This window comes from Protopterus annectens, chromosome 1.part0, assembly GCF_019279795.1.
Source record: "Protopterus annectens isolate FY-2018-M chromosome 1.part0, PAN1.0, whole genome shotgun sequence".
NCBI lineage: Eukaryota > Metazoa > Chordata > Ceratodontiformes > Protopteridae > Protopterus > Protopterus annectens.
This window is the reverse complement of record NC_056725.1, coordinates 690847949-690870092: the sequence shown is the minus strand read 5'-3', so window position 1 is coordinate 690870092 and position 22144 is coordinate 690847949. Positions and strand designations below refer to the sequence as shown.

The following is a 22144-nucleotide window of genomic DNA, read 5'->3' as shown; positions in this document are numbered from 1 at the left end:
AGCGATTTTACTTATGTTCATACCCAATAAAGGATTTGTGCTCAGTCAGTCTCTCTCAGTAAACAAATGCTAATAAATAATCAGTAGCAGTACTTTCATACCCAATCTAAAGTAAGATCCTTTCTAGATGTAAATAAAAATCCGGGAAATATGAACTACTCTCAAAATTCAATTTCACTCTTGTTAAAGGACACTAAACTGGTAGCTTTATACCAGCTTTGTATTCTTTGAAAGTCATGTATTCTCTTTCATTTGTATTCATCTGCTTTTGTAGCGTGGTACTAGGTCTGATGCTGATGTAAGATTGTTAAAGTAAGCTAATAAAAGGGTTAACACTGTGGATATTAGAATGTGCAACTAGTGAATATATATACACACTGGTAACAATGAATAAGATTGGAGTGACATTGGCTTTTGAAGTTAAATTAACAAAAGGATGGGTATTTCAAGAGACACTGGGCTTAAGGGTATGACAGATTTTCTCACACTGCAGTATGTTCTGGCAACTCTGTAAAAACAGTCAAGCTGATTCCCTGAGGCATTAATAAAAAACACCAAATTTCATCTCTACCAACAATTCACAATTAAGCTTCTGTAGGCCTCACAAAAAAGCAACACATTATTTCCTTTCTTCCTTAACAGTGTTAAAACTGAAAGGAAATAATCTGTGATAAAATAAGAGAAAACACAAAAATTAAATGGTCTTAAATGTACAAATAAAAGAAATCAAGTTTTGTTCACATGCCTGTTCATGCAGGTGTCTCAAGAAAAAACTTGAATTGGTTTAGTTTATTACCTTAATGCAGTTTACTAGTTTTCAATTTCTCCCCACAGTTTACGTTAGTCTTCCTTGGGATCTTGGACCTCAAAAGAAAAAAAAATATTATCCTAGAGATTTACAATAGTAAGAAAATCCTTACATAAATAACATTGCAATAAAAGAGAAAAGTCAAACAATAATCTAAGTATACAGACTGAGGAAAAACAGAATTCCTCATACACTGAACAGCTCTGGCAGCTTTTTCATTTAAAAAAAGTAAATTAATTTTCCTTGTTAATTTAAACATAAACCCAAGTTTCCTACTGAAGTCACTGACAGAAGATGGGTCTAGACCGAGGGGAGGCTTTGATAGTTGCAGTAAAATAAACGAGAGGGTGAAGCCAAGGGTGTTTCTTAGTGAATATGATGATGAACTCAGGGATGTGGCATCACAAATCATGATTTTGCCTGGAGTTTAAAAGTTATTTTAAAGTAAAACTAAACAGAGAAAGGGTGAGGCATTTACTCCCTGTTGAAGGATAGAAGGACAAACACATTAGTTCTGTTCTAGAGAGTCAAGAAATGTTTGGTATTAGCGACAGAATGTAATACAATGAAATGTAAGGCAGTTTTCAAGCTTAGATGCAAACATAGCTAAATCAAATCTTAAAGTGTGTGTGTGTCAGCTACTTGGGCAGGGACATGAAGCACTGGTTGGGCAGAGCTGAAAGTTTTAGCTTGTCCACTAGACTGAGATCTGGACCCTATAGTTGTGTCAGTATGGAGTCTTATTGGGGATCTGGAGAGAAAGGGAGAAATCAGACCCAGACTGACTGTCATCTCTGTGTTTGCTTTTAAAACAATGCAACTGGGAACCTCTATGAACCTTAGGCCTAGACCAGGCAGTAGATTACTTCGACAATATGTTCACCAGAGTTCTGAATTCAATGGCACCAATCAGGAAAATAAGAGCCAAAGCAAATTATGTTCCATGGCTAAGTAGGGACACAAGAGCTGTACTAAAGTCTAGAGACAAGGCCTGGAAGCAATGGAAAAAAGACAGCTCCAACCATGCCAAACAAAACTATAAACAACTTAGGAATCTAGCCAAAAAACAAACCAAACTAGATAAACAAAATTACTTCCTAGGTCTCCTAAACAAACATTCAAAAAATCCCCCAAAATTCTGGCACACCATCAACTCTTTGTTAAAATCTGGTAAAATAACCACCCCTGCCCCTACCTCCCCCAATAATGATAATAAAGACATAGCTTCTCAACTTAACCATCACTTTATAAACTCAATACAAGCACTGTCCACCCAGCTATCCAAAACTAATGGCCTACCCACCGCTACTAAAGATAACTCTCCATGTAATTCTACCAGACTCCCAAATAACATGCCCTCCTTTACTCTCTCACCTGTTCCTACGTCTAAAATTAAAAAAGTTCTCCTTAACTTGAAACCTACCACTCTTGCAGCAGATGGTATACCTGCTAACTTCTTGAAAATAGCAGCTGACTCCTTATCTTACCCAGTCTCAATCCTTATCAGCCGGTCTATTCAAGAAGCCTGTGTACCTCTAATATGGAAAATCTCATACATTATACCTCTACACAAAGGTGGAAATTCCTATGATTTCTCTAACTACTGGCCAATAGCCATACTTTCTCCCTTATCTAAGCTTCTCGAGAAGTGTATTCACTCGCAGGTTATGCAATTCTTGAGCTCACATAATCTTCTCTCCTCCATTCAACATGGCTTCCGCCCACACCATAGCACAACTACTGCTCTTCTCTCTTTTACCAATCAGATCAGTCATCACAGAAATAATAATAACTTTGTATCTGCTATCTTTTTAGACCTCTCCAAAGCATTCAACATGGTCTCACACCCCAAACTATTAGACGCTCTTTCCTCCCTATCCTTTGCCTCCCCTATTATCTCCTGGTTCAAAAGCTGTTTAGTGGTAAGTTGAACTACCTCCTTTTCTCCCCACCTATATAGGTGTACCAAAAGGCCCACTACTTTTTTCTATTTTTACAAATAAACTGCATACCTCCTCCAAACAAGCCACACTAATACAGTATGCAGATGATTCAACACTTATCTGCCCAGTCCCATCTCTTACCACCCTACAGCAACTGGCCCAAGAATCCTTCTCTGCTGTTGAACGTTGGATCACTGACATCCAACCAATTCTCAACCCCAATAAAACTAAATTACTCTTGTTTCCCCCTAATAAATCTAAATCTACTCCCCTAACTTTCGTTATCGCATCCAAAAATAGTACTGTCATTTCTCCTTCAACCGATACAAAACTCCTAGGTATAGAAATAGACAAAAATCTATTCTTTGATATTCATATAGCACAAATTATCCAGAAGGTCCACAAAAAAATGGGTACTCTCTACAAGAATTTTCTCACAGATAAAGCAAGAATCACCCTAGCCCAAACTCACCTTTTGTCCATACTTACGTATGCAGCACCAGTCCTAACCCATGTTAGAAAAACAGATCTTGACAAAATTGAGTCATGTTATAACAGAATTGCCAAATTTGCTAACAACTCTTCCTTTAGAACTCATCACTGCCAAGTACTAAAAGAAATTCAGTGGCTTGAATTCCCTCATGTACTAACCTACCAACAGCTTACTCACGCCTTTAACACCCTGAACTACCCAGGCAAAACCCCAGCACTAAAACAACTGCTATCCCACTACTTTACTAGTCGTCCTCTTCGCTCTTCTAATAAACCTCTCCTCAGTATAACTACTGCCAACAATACTACTGGCAAAGGTCTATACTCCCATACCATAGCCAAAAACTGGAATACCCCCCATAACCTCTACAATAACAAACACACAATTCAAAAAAACTACTCAAATCACATCTCAGGAAAACCTGGATCTGTCCATGTATGACATAATCTCTTTTCTACTTATTCCACATTGTCTATTTCCTATTCTACCTATCTTTAACCTAATGTTTAATATTATGTCTCAGATCTATAAATTTGTACCCATTTAAGATAGGTTAGCACAGCATACTTACTGGCACACCTCTCTATTTTTTGTACATTGTCTGTAATGTATCTAATGATAGAAAATGTCTTGAATGGCAGTTTGAACTATGTATGTCTAATGTGTGTGTCATTACCTTGGATAACTGTTATATATTTGTCTTGATTACTTGCAGTATGTAATTGTGGAGCTTTTCTCCCTGGGCCTCCACTGAAAATGGACCTGGTCCCATTGGATTATCCTAGTTAACAAATGTAAAATAAAACAAAAAATAAAAATAAATACAATAACTGTTATCCTTCCCAATGTGGACACCCCTCACTCATGTTAGTGGTGAGGACTGAGGCTCCTTGATTGCTGGGCAAGTGCACGGGCATCACATATTAATTGTTTGGCAGTGGTGGGATATCCACATCACATATTAATTGTTTGGCAGTGGTGGGATATCCACATCACATATTAATTGGTTGGCAGTGGTGGGATATCCACATCACATATTAATTGGTTGGCAGTGGTGGGATATCCACACCACATATTAATTGTTTGGCAGTGGTGGGATATCCACACCACATATTAATTGTTTGGCAGTGGGATATCCACACCACATATTAATTGTTTGGCAGTGGTGGGATATCCACACCACATATTAATTGTTTGGCAGTGGTGGGATATCCACACCACATATTAATTGTTTGGCAGTGGTGGGATATCCACATCACATATTAATTGTTTGGCAGTGGTGGGATATCCACACCACATATTAATTGGTTGGCACATACTAATTGGCTTGTATTGGTGTGGATAGTGAATTCCTGTAGCTTGTGTACAGTGATCACTGAAGGTGTTTTTGTACTCTAAATCAGTCATGCAGTTAATATTCAGAATTCAGATCACAATTATTTTATTTCTTTTGTGAGCTTAGGGAGAGCAGGCAAGCATGTCAGCAGAGGAGTATGGAAAGCTGACAAGGAGCCAGTTGGCTGAGTTGTGACAGGCTAAAGGACTGGTGCATGGAAACCTGACTAAGGCAGACAAGATTGCAGCTTAGGTCACAGCTGCATCACAGAATAGCAACCAGGAGGACGATCAGACTGGCCGTGGAGATGTACAACACTCAGGGAATGGACAGCTCAACCTTTCTGCAGAAGACTTAAAAAGCCATCTGGAGCTAGAGACTTGAGTTGGAAGCCAGGCATTTGGAAATAGAAGCAGCACAGAGACAGAGACACCTAGAGGCTGAGGAGAATGAGAAACTGCTACACCTGGAAGCTGAGGAGAAGGAAAGGCAGAAGCAGCACAAAAGGGAGATGCTGACTCTTTGCCAGAGTCATGGAGGTAATGGGCTAGGGATTAACTGGACCCCAGAAGCACAAAAGGTCAGTAAATTTCTTCAGCAGCTTACAGAAGGGGATAATTTTGATAGTTTCATTCATATGTTTGAGAAGGTATGTAAACAGTATGATGTTGAACAAAGGCTCTGGGTATGGTTGCTGACCCCTTTACTCTGTGGTAAAGCTGTAACTATTTTGTCCAAAATGTCTGACTTTGTTTTAATTATACTGATGTTAAGAACTGTTTGTTAAAATTGTTTAAGCTAACACCTGAAACTTATAGGAAAATGTGTCGAGAGCATAGACGCAAGGCAGATGAAAGTATGTGTGAATATGTTCCTGAACTGAGCACTTATTTTCATAGGTGGGTGAGTGAATGTCAGGCCACCACTTCTGAAGTGCTGGCAGACATTTTGGTGAGAGAACAAGCCCTTAGCACTTTGCCTGAGGAATGAGGAGCTGGTTAGCTGATAGACAATGTACTGCTTCAGATGAGTTGGGGAAGAAGGGAGATCTATACCTAGCAAGCAGGGCATCCTTGCACAGGAAAGGGAACCCCAGTACTGCTCATGGGTCTAAGGGAACCCATGGTGGACAACCCAGACTGCCCCAACAGAATCTGCCAGCAGGGGAAGCCACTAGTCCAGCTACACATCCAGGACCTAAGGTTAAATGTTTTGAATGCAACCAGTGGGGCCATGTGGCATACAGATGCCCACAGAGACAAGGTGGGGAATAAAAGGTGAGAGAACCAGTAAGTGGGAAAGACAAAATGCCAATAGTAGGTTGTCTTGAGACAATAGGGGTACTGAGCTACCATCCTGCAGATGTCTTGATAGGGAAGGATTTTGATGAGGCTTTACCATGTGTTTATGCAGTTACATGCAGTCAGGCTTTGAGACAAGTATGTGGGTCTCGTAGCCTGGGGGAGACCCAGACAAACCACATACTTACAGCCAGGACTGGTGAGGTGGTTACTTCAGGGAGGGAGCTACTCTGTAGCAATAAGACTGAAGAGGAGCCACCGCTGCTTGTGGATACTGATGTTCCCTTGGACAGAGGGACTGCAAGGGTAGAGGTGAGTGGTTGTACCTAGGCTGATAGTGAGGCACCGCTGTCAGAGGATGCCAGACTTCCTGTGGAAGGGGAGCTGGGGAGGGTTTCAAAGAGAGAGTTGAGACAGGCTCAGCTCTCAGACCCTACATTGCAAGGCCTGAGGCAGGTAGCTAGTGAGGGACCTGATTCTCAAGGGAAGGGGGAATCTGTATACTGGGACAAAGGGTTACTGTATAGAGAGGCGACCCCTGAAGGAGGGCTAGAAGGTGATAGAATACAGCAGTTGGTAGTGCCTAGAGCCTACCATCTGGCACTTCTAGCCATAGCCCATGATATCCCCTTAGCAAGTCATATGGGCATATATATAAATGAATAATGTTTGTTTGAGTAAAAGCTAAAATATGTGAGCATATATATAACGTGTATGCACAATAAAATACACATTAACCTAAAAAAGTATGTAGCTGAAGAGACTAATATATGTAGGGACTCGTGGGGTTTTTTGAAGAGAATCATTAATTTGGAATTCAAAGAGAGTGGCTTCTTTGTAACCATTGATGTAAAGGACCTCTATACTTCAATACCTCATGATACAGGGGTAGAATGGGTATGTGACTATTTACTTGAAAAAGGGATACCCCAACCCAGGATTAATGTGTTCGAACAACTGTTTGATCTTGTTTTAAAAAATAATTGTATATTTCTTAACAAAGAATTGTTTATACAAATGGTTGGTGTTGCTATGGGTTCCCCTTGTGGTGGCCTTTATGCCAATATGGTAATGCTACAATGGGAAAAGAGAGTTGTTTTTGAATCACATTTTTTTAAATATTGTAGAATGTATGTCAGATTTTTGGATGATATTTTCCTTCTTTTGGGTTGGTCCAAGGGACCTTATTGATGAATTTTTAAATCACATCAATAATTCAAAACCCTTTCTTAAATTCACTCATAACATTGGTGAAGAGGAAATTTCATACTTGGATATTAAACTAATAAAAGATAGACAGTTAGGTAAATTTGTTTCAGAAATATATCGGAAGGGATCTTATTCTAATAGTTTTTTACTCTTTGATAGTGCACACCCTTACAAACAAAAAAGAGCGGTAGTGAAGGGCCAATTTGTAAGAGCAGCCCGTATGATATCTTGCTTTAACACTTTTCTGAATTAATGTGATTTACTAAAAGAAATGTTTATAAAAAGAGAATATCCAAGAAATTTAGTAAATAATGTAATGTTAGAGGTTGTCAACAAAAGAGAGAGAGGCTTTTTTCAAGCTATTCTAATGGTTGATGGCATACAACATAACATAACACCGAGTGAAGTGGATGGACAAATGTTTTTTGATGATAATTCACTGAATAGTATGAGTCTTGAAAATCCAATATTATCAGAAACAAACAATCGTTGTGCTTTTATTACCACATACAATCTTGAGAGTCATGACATACTAAGAATTTTAGAGAAAAACTGGATTATTTTAACCTCATGTAATGAAATTAGACAATGTATAGGAGAAAGACCTGTTGCAGTGTACAGAAAGGGTCAGTCCCTCAAAAACATACTTGAAAACAACACCCAAGTTTATAGTATTGGGGGCATGAGAAAATGTGGATCTTGAAAAGTATTGCCAATATATAATGGAAAGCATGAAATTGAACTTTAATGGCTTTAGAGTTACCCAGAAGAAAAAATGTTGTTGTAACACTGAAAGAGTCATTTATTGTGCTTTCTGTTGCAAATGCACCTGTTTTTATATTGGAAAAATGGAAAGAAAGTTAAAGACACATATTTACGAGCACTTGAGGGACATTAAATTAAAAAAAGGATATAAACGCCTTGGCAAGGCATTGTAACGAATGGCCGGATCATGGGTTTAAATTTACTATCATAGAAGCTATGGAAGAGAACCCAAGGGGTGGACCATGGCCATTACATTTGGAAATGAATGAAGCTTTATGGCAATTAAGAACGAATGCTACTCAATGGCCAGGCCTGAATGATTCTATTTCAGTTACTTGTTTTTTGAAGTTAAAGAGCCTAGATAGGTGAATTTTGTTGTACATTGCATTTTAACATAGGTGGTTATCCAACAATTTTTAAGTTTTTAACATAATATGCTTATGTATGTATTTATTTATTAATTTATTATAAACACATTTATCATTTATTTATTAAACCTAAAAAAATTTTATGATACCAACGTATTTGCTTAATGTTGGCAATGAACCTTTATTAATTTTATTAATTATGTGCATTCTGACCCTCTAAAATGAATGTTGTTGTGCATACAAGTTATATATATGCACACATATTTTAGCTTTTACTCATACAGACATTATTCATTTATATATTCATAAATTTTTGTGAATAGGTTGCACAAGCATGTGCGTATGTATATGCACTTGTAAAACCTAACACAAGTATATTAGTTATATACTTTTTAATATATATTTTTTTACTTCCTAATTTCATGATAACTGATTGTAATGCACAAATGGTATACACACACATATGTTATTTTACTATTTGTGTTGGTTTGACTCATGGTAAAACTGCATATTTTATTGCACATTTCATTGTGTTATACCTTTAACTATTACACCCTACACCAAAGGATTCAATTAGTGAAAACAGAAAATGATTGGTACTTTTGTTTTGAAACTTAATTAATGATGGTATAAAAGTTTTTCAGTTGTTGTGCATGCTCCTTTTAAAAAAGTCTCCTACACAGGAGACGAAAGCGCTTGGATGTGACCCATTTGGATTAATATTATTTATTTATTTATTTTATTTTTTCCTCTGTGTGCTTTAATAAATTGCTTTGTTACATATATGCCTAGTGGATCATTTTTTTCACCACTGAAGCCATTCTGGTTCATCTGTTGTGCGGCTTTTTGTTTGTATAGATTTGTAAATATTAATATAAGCCATAGGCTTGTTCTCTTAAATGTGAAAAGACTGTATTAGATGTTGAACTGCAAAAATGTAACAACAGTGCACTCTGCTGTAAGAAAACTGATAAGTCAAGCACTTTATGACTGTTTTTTATCTCAGTGCTTGGAGCTGTGGTGTCTGAACCAGCAGATTCTTTCTTTTGTTTTAAGACCAGACTTAATTGTTACAATTTGCATGTATCATGTCTTTTATTGCTGTAGCTTCCTGTCCAGGTGCAAGATCAAAAGGGCTGCTAAACTCTGACTTTCTGTTAGCTTGGGAACCAGAGAAAAAATTATGTAATCTGAAATGAGTCAGTAGTACTGTGTTATCAATTTAAGGACAGAGAGAGAATCAAAGCATTTTGCGTTTGCCTTGAGAACATCCAACTCACCAGCACTGCCTTGCTCTATATGTAAGTTTATTGTAGAACTGTGTTTGCTCTTAGATATAGATAGGAAATAGGTAGTCTAGTCTAGCTGTTTTCTGTATTGATGTCAGAACTTTTCTTCTGTGTTATTTTAAGCATTTCTCTGTGATCTCTGAACTCTTACTAGCACTGTGTAGTAAGAAGTATTGTCTTATGTTCTTATTATTTATTATTAAATATTTTTAAACCTTTCAACCATGGCTGCTTTATGTAGAGATAATTTAAGCTCTAGAGTACATTGCATGTATATAGTGATACTGTCCAAGCCACTCCAAATAAGCCTTGCTGTTCGTCACACTTACCATTTGGATAATAATATTGCACAGTAATAATTGGACACCCTAGGAGCAGATATTAGTGGTTGGTGGTTGTGATTACTACCTTATAGACTGGCAGAAAGGGGCATAGCTGGAGAACCTGTGCCAGTCTTTCCCAGGAGTGTCAGTGTGTTTGTATCTAAATCAAATCTTAAAGTGTGTGTGTGTGTGTGTGTGTGTGTGTGTGTGTGTGTGTGTGTGTGTGTGTGTGTGTGTGTGTGTGTGTGTGTCAGCTACTTGGGCAGGGATACGAAGCACTGGTTGGACAGAGAGGGTGCTGGATGTTTTAGCTTGACCACTAGGCTAAGATCTGGACCCTGTGTCAGTGGGGAGTCTTATTGGGGATCTGGAGAGAAAGGGATAAACCAGCCCCAGACTGACTGTGATCTCTGTGTGCTCTTAAGGGACATTGTCCTTTACTGTGTGTGTATTTGTTATCCTTCACAATGTGGACACCCCTCACTGATGTTAGTGGTGAGGATTGAGGCTCCTTGATTGCTGGGCCAGTGCATGGGAGTCACAATAGCATTTTGTGTGATACAAGATGCTTCAGAAAAATAAAATCTGCAAATACTGCAGTCTGCAGTCTGTCATTTATTTAACTGGTTTTAAGATACTCAATATGAGGAAAGAGAGAGACAATGAATCTCATTATAAGATTTGACAAATATTGAGATATTTAAAAAGACAGATCTGCTTTGTAGGTAGTGTTAACTAACTGTACCACAAATGGATGATTCTGTTTTACCTCTAAGTATACAAAAAGTGTGACTTTCATTTTTGCCACAGTTTAAATAAAGCTGGTCAAAAATCCATAAATCTAGCTGATTACATAAAGACAAGACAATACAATATTTCTACTTGAAAACAGAAAAGGTGAGGGGTTATTAATATATTAAATTTGACATCAGCTTAAGATGCAATGCATCTGATATATTCATGTCTTTATAGTTATCTGGTTATGTGGTCACTTAAATCGCAGGTGAACATGAAATATGCATGTACAAAAAATGGATATACAGGTAAACATATATGGTTGTATTTGGTTATTTTTTAACAGTTTTGACATTCTTATATTTACTATTTGTTCTTTGAATATATGCCTTTTACTTATTACCTGTTTTGATTGGATGTGCTGTGGAACATAATACAATGTTTTACAATAGGAATCTGAATGTTTATTTAAAATTTTTTATGTAATATTGCATATAAATTCATATTTTAGCTGTTACCTTTGCTGATAGCAGTTTTATTATAAATATTTTTAAGTAAAGTGCTACATTTGCAGATGGGGTATTATAGATTCATACATGTCTACTAGTCTAATGACCACTAGACCCTGTGTCCATTAGAGAGACAGGTGCTAAACCAGGTGAGAATTTCCTTTTCCCCATCAAGTTTTCTAAGATATACTTAATTAAGTTAGGAAAAAACTCTGTTTCACATGGATGGGGGTGCCTTTTGCAAATAAGGGGTAGTCTCTGAGAGACACACCTCCCTCCAACATGGCCTATACATATATATATATATATATATATATATATATATATATATATATATATCGTAGACAAGCTTTAATTCTTTAAAATGGGTAATTCTGATGCTTTTTGTGTTGTAGATGCACAGGAGATCCATGAGACTGGGATCTGAAGGTGCCTTGTATGCCAGTCATAAATCTCCCCTCAGCAACTTATTGGAGACAGAATACAGAGATTGTGCTTTGATGTGGTCTGCAGAGGACATGTTATTTATACCCTGTATTCTTTTAGTGAGGAACATCTGTGGACACTACACTTGTATGTACATGGTTAAGTACATACCAAAGGAGGCATTAGGTCTGATGTGCTCGGAATACACTGGAATAATGACTTCCTTGGACCTAAATGATTTACCTTTGTTTATAAGATATGCAGCAGAGAATTAATTGCTCACTACTGTAAACACTTGATGTTTAACGACTAGATTGCTGTCTACATATACCCCAAGTCCTTGACTATTGGCTCAATTCTTAGAGGTGTGTTGAGTATGATAGCTGCCAGCAGTATCCAGCTTCCTAACTGATCCTATTATGCTTTTTTTTGGTATTTAGTTTTTTTCCATGGCTCTAACACCAGTTATTTGTCTGTGTCAGCCCTTCTTGGAGAACATTAGTGCTGGTGGGGGGAATCTGTGACTTTTCCTAATCTGCAATCATCTGCAAATTTAGTCAGCCAGAGGTCCTTGACATTGGCCTTTATATCAGAGAAGTAAATACCAAAAATGAGCCGTCCCGGGACAGATGTAAAAACAAACAAAGCCACGGAAACCTTGCTCAAGCAATCCAGAAAAACGATATATTCAGTTAGAACGAAACAATCTGTTATAAAAAAGCCAAACAGTATCCTTAACGCCACTTTTTTTTGAAAGTTTTTTACCCTTTACTAGCTTGCCAGATCAGAGGGAATATAGAACCAATTTCAAAAGTACAACTTATATATATAGGAAATGATGGAAGGAAATGAAACTTTTCTTTTTTTTCTTTTTTTTAAAACCATATTACATATCAAAACACATTCTGCAAGTATGTACAAATGAATAAGTAAATACACACATTTTTTTTTAGATTTTACATCAGTTTGTGTGTTGTTGCTGTATCCGTCCCGGGACAGATCCCTGACAGACTTTGGTGGGTATTAGCTGTGGGTGACATAAGAGTTTTTTATTGAACCTCTTTAGTTTGTCAACAGCACCAGAGTGATGTATTGTATCAAATGCTTTGACCAGGTCAGGGTAGGCAGTGTGAACTGATTTGCCCTTGTCCACTGCTTTGATGAAATTCTCAGGTTGAATAGACATGACTTGCCCTTAAAGAAAGCAGTCTTTGTTGGTTTCAGTAGCTCGAGGTTTCCTGTGTCATCGCTGAGTGTTTCCTTGGCTTTGCATATGACAATAGTAAGAGTTGTGTGTCTGTAGTTTCAAGGCTGTGTTGTTGGCTGATGTTCTTCATTCATGAGGCATGAAGCATGTGTGAAGGCTATGGTTAAACAGTGATTCCATAGAGCCTGATAAGTCGTGTTTCATGCCATGAGGAAGGCAGCCTAGGATATTATTGGGGCCCATTGGTGCAATGTTCTTGACCTTAGTGAGATCATTGTAGACCTGTTGCCTAGTGATAGTTCGGGAAGTTATATTTGGTGGTATTTTATGAGGGAAGGCTAGAGGGGAGAGAGGGATAACGACAGAGTTGAATTTTCCTGACAGTTGGTTTCTAAAGCTTCTGTCTCAGTGTTGGTAACTCCACTGTGTTTTGCATTTAAGGTTGCAGACATAACTAAAGAATGCCTTGTGGTTGTCCTTGGCATGTGAGGCAGATTTACATCAAATTTAGTTTTGGTACACTTTATACAGACTGTTGATGTAATTACACTACGGGTTGCTTGTTTATGAGTTAGTTTTGTACTTGTTCCTAGTGGGTATAACTGTCTTTATGCAGCTATTAACATGCTTCTATGGGGTTTCTGTGAACAGTTCTGCATAGGCAGCAGTGTCTTCAGGATTTAGTAGGAAGTTAGTCTGTAAGTAGTTCCTAAATTGTTCCATAGTTGGCTGGGTTTGCAGGTTTTATTCTTCTTTCAAAGGAGACCATTCTGTGGTCTGACCTTACCAGAGAGGACTTTACATGGATGGACGTGGGGAATAGCAGGTGCAGTGCTCTCCTTCATTAGTGAGGAACAAGTCCAATATGTTTGTTCCCCTGGTCAGTATATTGACAATCTAGTCCCGGGATTTTGTGTTTGCAATGCCTAGGAATCTGTTTGCCTGCATGGTTGGTGTCATATATGATTCCCAGTTAATAATGGGGTAATTAAAGTAATCCAAGATTATAGTATTGAGTTGGAGAGTGAATGTCTCCAGTAAGCTGAAATATATGTTACGGGTTTCTTGGGTCCTAGAGATGGACCTAAAGCTTGCAAGAAAATGGTATGGAATTTTGCCTATCATGAATTGAATGTAGAGAAGCTCAAATGCATCATCATTTGAGACCAGCCTTAAGGTAGGTTTATTTTTGATGTAAATTGAAACACATTTATCTTTAGTCCCTGCCTGTGTAGTAGCTAGTCTGTGTGTGTGAAAGGCATTATAGCCTTGTACTGGCAGAGTGCTCTCCATGGCTTTAAAAATGTCTCATTGACTGCACAGGCATCAGCATTTTCTAGGGTGAGGACAGCTTGTAGGTAGCAGAGTTTGTTGGTTAGACTCCTGACATTGAGCAGTAACACCTTTAGATTTTCTTGGCTTAGATTTGCTATCCTGGAAGGATTGTTAGGTTGGCATTATCTAAAAAGGCACTATGGGGAAGGACAACGTTTTACCTAATATTCAAAAGCCTGGGGGGGTGCAAACCATCCATGGTAAAACAGTTTGTTTTGTTGACCATCTCCTTCCATGCTTACAGATACTACACCTCCTTAGAATCACCCCAGAAACTAAACCAGTTTTTAAATTCAGTCATCTTCTGTTTATATTGCAGCATCATTCTTGGAGAAGGTAGAATGGTACTCAGTAATAGGCTCTTACCTGTCTATGATACACATACCAAGAACTCCATCATGTCTGTCTTTATATGGTATAGCGAGGTATGTTTCAGGTCATTTACACCTACATGGACTATGACTGAGTTATACTGGTTCTTATGGTCCAATGACCTGTGTGCATGCATAATTTGGTGAATCCTGGACCCTGATAAGCAACTGACCATGGCTTTCTCCTTACTCGGCCTGGTGAGAGGGACATTAGTGTGTCTAACTATGGAATCTCCATTGACCAGAATGTTGGGCTGTGTGGAGACTTGCCTTATGGGCTTAGAAGTTGAGGTTCCAAGAGATATCTCTATATTTGTTGATGAGAAGCAAAACAGAGGCACGAATCCCAAGATGACAATCTGGCCACAGGCTCTTTGGTGATCAGCATTCTTAGCCCAGATGATGCTGAGTCTGTAGGCTTCTAGCCTTTCCTTGGTAGATGTCTTGAATAGCAACCAGATTTATCAGGAATGTTCCATACAGACACTCAACTACCCAGTCAGAGTGAGTCAGGAATCAATGACCCTCTTCTTATCTTGTCACAAGGATCAGATTAGTATTAAAAATTGCGAGCTGGCTCCTATGAAGGAGTGATCAGCAGTCTCTAGGAAATAATTTCCCTGTTCTCCTTCTCTCACCCGGAGCAAAACAGAAGCACTAATCCCAAAATGACCACTGAGAGGCAGAATGTGGGCTTTTCAGTAATTAGTGGTATCAGACCAAATGTCTCAGATTTTAAAGGAAATGGAAAAAAATGGGTTAATATCATAAGAGTTCCATTGTGCACTAAGCAGTTACGAGAATAATGAAAGAAGGGGTAACTTGAGCTTTAGTGGTCTAAAGGAAGAACACTAATTTTAAAAATGCATTAAATTGAGAGGGGAAACTCAGTATACTGTCTTAGTCTCAAAGTCCGAGTGAGTTGGAGGGCAAATAATTAAATAGTTTAAGGGGAAGAAATTTCATAAAATGCTAATTCTGTGCTTACTGAAAATAGCCAATACAGGAGAATATGAAAGACCTTCTGGTATGGCATGATTGTGAAAACAGCTTACAGATTGTGCTTCAGCTGTTAGCCACTATAAAGATGTTTTTTCACCTTGAATCAATTAAGACCTTAGATATTCATTTGTCTTGAAAGGCAACTATATGATGAAGCCAAAAATGGAATCCAGAGGGACACAGCAGAATCCACCATTGTTAGTAGCTTGCCAGGAAGGCCTACAGTATTCGTAACCACCAGCAGTGCAGTGCTGGGAATCAGAACCAGAAGTGACACTAGTAACTAACTACAAGAAACTGCAATAAAATACATCGTTATATGAAGGAAAATGATGTGCACACACAGGAAGTTACTGAAGCAGAGAATGACATTTAGATATTATCCAGTCACTTATTGGTGAGAATAAACTTAAAATCTAAGGTGTCAACTAACGAGGCCATGCACAGTTTGTTGATCAAGACTACCAAGCCTGGAGAAAGAATCACCATTTCTTAGGTGTCCAAGAAGGGTCAGATGGCAGAGACTGCAAGTTATTTATGATTAATATGCTGATTGTATGAACTGGTTTGAGGAAGCAGGAATTAGTGCTGAAAAAAGCCCATAGAACATCTTGGGTCTCAAAATAGGGTGATTGAAAGACCCATTAGCACATTATTGTGAGATCTAGCACCCGCCGTCTCAGGAAAATGGTTTTATCATTACTGTGGAAGCCATACAAGAAACTAATATATGGTGGAGAAGGAGTACTTATCTGCTAGGTACTTAATTATGACATTTGTGTATAAGCGGTGTCAGTAATTGGTGTGACTTTATATAATAAGGCCCGCCAGCAAAAAGTAACACCTGCAGCAGAGTAAATCTGGTGGGGACACAAAAGTAACTTTATTAATGCAGATGTGCATATGTTGTCCATCAACCACATGGTGTTTGGATCCCTTGCATGGATACTGGTGATTTATAAGTGCAGTTTGATTCAGACATATCTGCATGGCTCAAACCTTTATCACTGTTATATGATATATAGGAAACCCTGTTATGGTCCTGTGACATAGGGATTGCTAATCTATATTTTTTGTTGTTGGCCAAGTAGAACCTTTGCGTAGCAAATCAGAAACTTGTCATCTGTGTGTGAGGGCATATTTTGGACTGTATTAGTCAATCCACTGGGGACGATCACTCAGAGTCTCATAGCTGAATAGTGGGACCCATCTATGCGATCCTGTGATAGTAATTCTGAAGCAAAGGCTCTTATTTTGGACTTCAACTGAACTAGCTTGTATATAGTTAATATGTATGTTGTTTTATTTTATTATTTTGGTGCATTATTAAATAGATTTGCTTTGTTAAGGGAATGGCTCAAATCCATTCATTAATATGCCATTTTACAGATAGGTTCCAGGGAAATAGCTACTTCAACACAATTATCTGGCTTGAATTAGGGCACCAGACTCAATGTTCTGAAATGTGAGTTGGAGAGGCATTAAAGAAAAACCTAAAGGCCAAAACTGAGAGATGTCCAGATTTTTTGAGTGTAGTGTTAAAACCAATCTATTACCAATCCCACAGCTATGCTTACTTTTATAACCTGGAATTTTAATGGCTTGACCAATCCATTTAAGAAGGCACGTATCTATAACATGTTGAATGGGCTCAGAAGTGATCTAGTTGCATTACAGGAAATGTATATAGGAATTTATGAACAGGAAAAATGATCCATGAAAGGCTTTGAGTTATAGGGTAAGCTATGAAAGAGGAAGGAAATGTGGGGTGCTAATTTAAAGAAAGAGGATTCTTCCACTTGTAGTTGCTAATGTGATGCAGGATGACCAAGGTAGATTTAGGAAGTATTTGGACTGAGGATAACTTTAATTTAATTATATCTCCCTCCTGGGACACCTTTTTTTCAGTCAGGCAAATTCTGTCAGAAATACTATTGTTTAGCAAAAGTATTCTAATAGTAAAGAGTGACTGGAATATGATCTTCCATGAAAGGGAGGCATCAGGGTGAGAATGAGAAGGTTAAATTAACTAATATGGAGAAGAAATGTAAGAAATTTCTGGACATGCTGGGCTTGTTAGATGTAGCCGGCATGTCACATATTTGTTACTCAAGCCATTACTTATACTACTCAGCTCACCATAGATGATGGTCAGGAAATAATAAAGTTGTGGTTACTCGTGAGCATCAGAATAAAGATCATAGGCTCCCTTTTGGACCTGTAATTATCTCTGATCGCAACTATATTAAATTTTCATTGCTTTTACATAAAGCTGTCCATACTGAGTGGCATTAGAGATTTCCTACTTTTTTCCTTAAATATGACTGTTTTAAGCTGTGGGTCCAGGATGTTTTAGTCCAGAAAAAGGAACAGATGTGGGGGTCAGCTGTATTAACCTTATGCGATGATTTAAAAAAATGTTTGAAAACAGAGTTTCAAAAATTTTTTGTAGTCAAGAAGTTGAAAAGCAAATTAAGAATGAAACTATACTAGCTAAAATAAAAAGTATATGGAAAAAAAGCAAGCTAATATATCCTGGCTGAGAAAGCATAGCTAAGATATTTACTAGTAGAGATGCAGCAGCTGGAAGACAATAGAGTATTATTTGAACAGAATTCCTTAAGAGATGCATATGCAGTAAGCACTGCATGCAGTATGAAGGCACTAGCTGGTAGGCTTAGGCAACAAAAAGTAGAAAGGCAGGTCTTACAGTTAAGGGAAGAAAACCCTGTACAATTAAAGTGCACAACAGAGGAGACTGCAGAAGTTTGTAGGAACCGTTATCACACAATCGATGCCATGCAGCTGCTAAGACCAGACGTCTTGACCCTAATAAAAAATTATGGAGATACTATGATAACGCCCAGACTAACAGACATTCAGCAGTAGTCTTTAACTAAATACTTCACTTGAGGTGACCTGACCAAGAAGTTTGGAATGCTCAGGTTTTAAGCAAATCTCCAGGTTCAAGTGGTCTGCCAATAGAAATTTGGAAGTTTATGAGATTGAAAAAGGTTCAGTTGTTGACTAGGCTACTGATTCAAGCCATGCAAAGATGAGAGCTCCCTGTGAGATGGAAAAAAGGAGTAACTATCCCCGAAGAAGGGTAAGGATTCAAGATTACCAGGCTCATATCATCCTATAAGAATTTTAAACCATGATTGTGAAATACTTATGACTATAATGGATCATCAATTAAACACTTGCATACCTTGATTAATTTACCTCGATCAGTGTGGTTTTATAGAAGGAAGAAGATGTTCAATAATATCAGCCATGTCCTCTTCATACAGGAAGCAAACAAACTGAATGCCCCAACTATTATTTAATTTGGATGCAGAAAAGGCATTTACAATAACTATGTTAAATGGCCATTTCTCTTTGCAGTATTGGAAAAGGTAGACCTACCCAAACAGAGGATCTTGTTGCTACAAACTGTTTTAGAATTCTACAGCTAGGGTAAAAATTAAGTCTACACTTTATAGCACTGTAATGATTTAAAGGGTAACACTTCAAGGATGCCATCTTTCTCTGTTATTATTTGCAATATACTTGAAGCCATTTGCAGAAGAAATTATGCATTTATGGTCATGCAGTTCCCATGGCAGCATCTAAGCATTAATTTGTCACACTACGCAGACGGTAAAATCCTCACCTTAAGCAACCAAGAGATATTTTTAATCATTTCAGTAAATTATCAGGTTATTAAATGAACAGGGATAAAACTATTGCATTAACTATAAATTCTCCCAAATTCTTTTTTTAGCTTGTCAATACAATCTTAAAACTCAGGACAAACACAGATACTTTAGAGTCTGGTTGAGTATGACGTATAAGGTTTATATTAGGGAGACATACTCCTTAGAATACGACATATAAGGTTTATATTAAGGAGACGTACTCCTTAGTAATCGGGTCAAGAATCATGTATGGAAGTGGAGAGCATTGAACCACGAACTTGATCTCTGAGCTTAGATTTTGAACTGCTGTGTGTTCTCACATTTTTTGTACTTGGGACTTTTGGTCAAATCTACTGAGATCAGAATTTATTAATCTGCAGAAACACATAAGACAGGTTCATAGAAGGTTACTAGGCTAGTGTCCATAGAGCCTTTACTACCCTAGCCATGTTAATTGCAAATATCCCAATTTGTTTTTTTTTTTTGAGTAGTACACAGAACTAATTTATGATCAGAGCAGGTCTGTGGTCAACACCGACTATGCCTGTCCATAACAGGCGTGACTTCCTATGGTATGGGGCAATGACCTAGAGTTGCCTGGGATAAACTGACTCTACCAGTGCATACAGATGAATTAACTGTTAAAATATAGATAAGAACTTGCTTGCACTTTGGTTAGAGGTCTACACCAGATGTCAGAATCTGTTCTACGAGGCTGTATGGAAGGGGCATGATAATTCAGAAATGTAAGTGGCACAATAGTAGAGATTTATTAGAAGTAATGTGGAATGAATCCCAACACCAAAATATGCCGGATCTGTTGTTGGAATAGGTTGAAGACCTAAAACAGGCATTTTCTCAAGGGGACTTACTGAACTTGGGGCAAGATATCCTGCCAGTAGGACATACCCCACACAATGGGATATTCCATGCAGTAGCTATAAAATGGAGTCAACAGAGTGCGAGAGTGAAATACTGGGAGCAACTGTAAAGAGGTCAAAATCTTGCAACTTAGGAGAAGTATTTGATTTGCCCAATGTACTGGAATCCCAATTTACTGACCTCTGGAAGGCCCTGAGTGGAAACTAAATGAAGTATCAGGTATGATGATTTGCCAACAGCTCTTCAGTGGATACCTGAAATGCAACAAAACAAGGAGAGTGAGTGGTCACATCTTATATTTATAGAAAAAAGTAAGGGAAGAAGATATAATTGAAAGGGATATTATTATACAAGGATGGAAACAGTTATTAGGAACTTGGATTTCCTCACAGATATGTTTAACTTCAGGTTGGGCCTTGAGGGTAAGAAAATTTAGAAATTTTGTATGGAAGGTCCTCTAGAGAGAATGAAGCCTGCTGGAGATGTAGATCAGTGGAACTAGGGGTTTGGAGGCATATGATCCAATTTTCTCTAACCCTGGATAATTTTAAAATTTCGGTCAGGGATATACTTAGAAGACTCCTGCAGGAAGAGATTGAATTATCCCAGGAAAATCTGTTTTGGGGATTTTGGCCTAACTTAAACCTAGCTAATACACAGACACAGAAGGAGCTGTTAGCAGTGATAGTACTGGCAGCCAAAAAATCAGTTGCAAAGAAATGGACCCCCCAACTGTGCAAGTATTGCTGAATATAGTCAAGAAAATTAGAGCATCTGAAAACAGAACAGTAGTAGAAGAGGAACAAAAGTTCATTAGTAAATGGCTCTGCTACTCACCTGTTTGGAGCAGAATGGAACATAAATGGTGCTATAAGAAAAGTAATAGAGCTGATCCCTCCTGCAGTTTTGTTAGATCCTAAATTATAAGAACTGAGACATACTGTCTTGAAACATCTCATTCCTTTTATTCTTCCTTTTTTTATTTTAACTTATTTCTTTACTGTCAACTTGTGGTTCTATGATGCTGCTACTGTTGAGGTTGTGTTAAATAAAGTTTGATTGTATAGAAAACAAAAAAAAGAGGAGGAGGAGAGGGAAGGGATTACGTGGTCAAATTAACATAAAGGGTGGACAGCTAGAGAGACAGTGATGTTAAGAACACACCACCACCAGGGTGGTAGTACATCAGGGGACAATCCAATTTCTATGCGACTCTCAAGAGCAACAGTGTTGGTTTCTTTTCTAGTTTAAATATACAATAGAAGTAAATCACAGTGTAATCAAAATACACCACAATATTCAAAATAGAAGAATCTATGCACCACACAATACAAAAAAGCAACAAAAGGGAAAACATACTAATGTTTTGCACACAGCATTCTGTGACTGAGTAAGCTTATTCAGTAAATCATGGAAATGTTTTATTTTGCCCTTAAATACGATGTTTAGTTTATAGCTTGTCCTTCAATTCACCGATGATTAACCTTAAGCGATAGAGGTCAGAACAAGTTGATGCCATTATAATGTTTTATACTATGTCAGTTACTGTAGTTTAATCATTCAATCAAATGGTAGAATATTCTATGGATTGTCTGTAATGTACCTTATTTTACCTTGTGTCTCTCGTTTTTGTGCATTCGTTTCAGTCTGTTGTTTTTCTTCTTTCCGTTTCATTGCTCAGTTTTGTGATTTTATTTGCAATTGTTCTCCTTTCTGTTTTACTTATTTTTCAAATTAGGTGTGAAGTACCAGCATTCTGTTTTCTCAGAAATCTCTGAACTCTGCAATATTTAAATGACTAACTTACTTGCATAATATCCAAGCGATGATTAAGGTAATTAAAACAAAGGCTATATATTAAGTCAGTAGCAGCTGATAGCCTTAACACTGTGTGCTGTACTTACCTTACAAGCTTTATGACCCATAACGTGCCCTTGTAATCCTTTTAATTTCCAGTTTGAACACCAGTACAGTATGCTTACGATGTGTGTTTCATATTGCCTTTCATGCTTCACGTAATGTATATATCCTCATAGCCTCTACTGTAGCTTTACATAATACCAACTCAATGTTATGCTGTATATCTTTGAATCAGACAGCACTAAGTGTGAGATTTATGCATCTCTGTGCTGGCATTCTATTCTTTTTAATAATAATTATCT

General features: G+C 37.7%; 1 protein-coding gene across 1 annotated transcript in view; it reads left to right on the top strand.

Annotated features, from left to right (window-relative positions):
* The window catches only part of LOC122794071 (spectrin beta chain, non-erythrocytic 4-like), a 1992331-nt gene that overhangs the window by 1266565 nt on the left and 703622 nt on the right, over positions 1-22144 (top strand). The gene's annotated exons all lie outside the window — the stretch shown is intronic.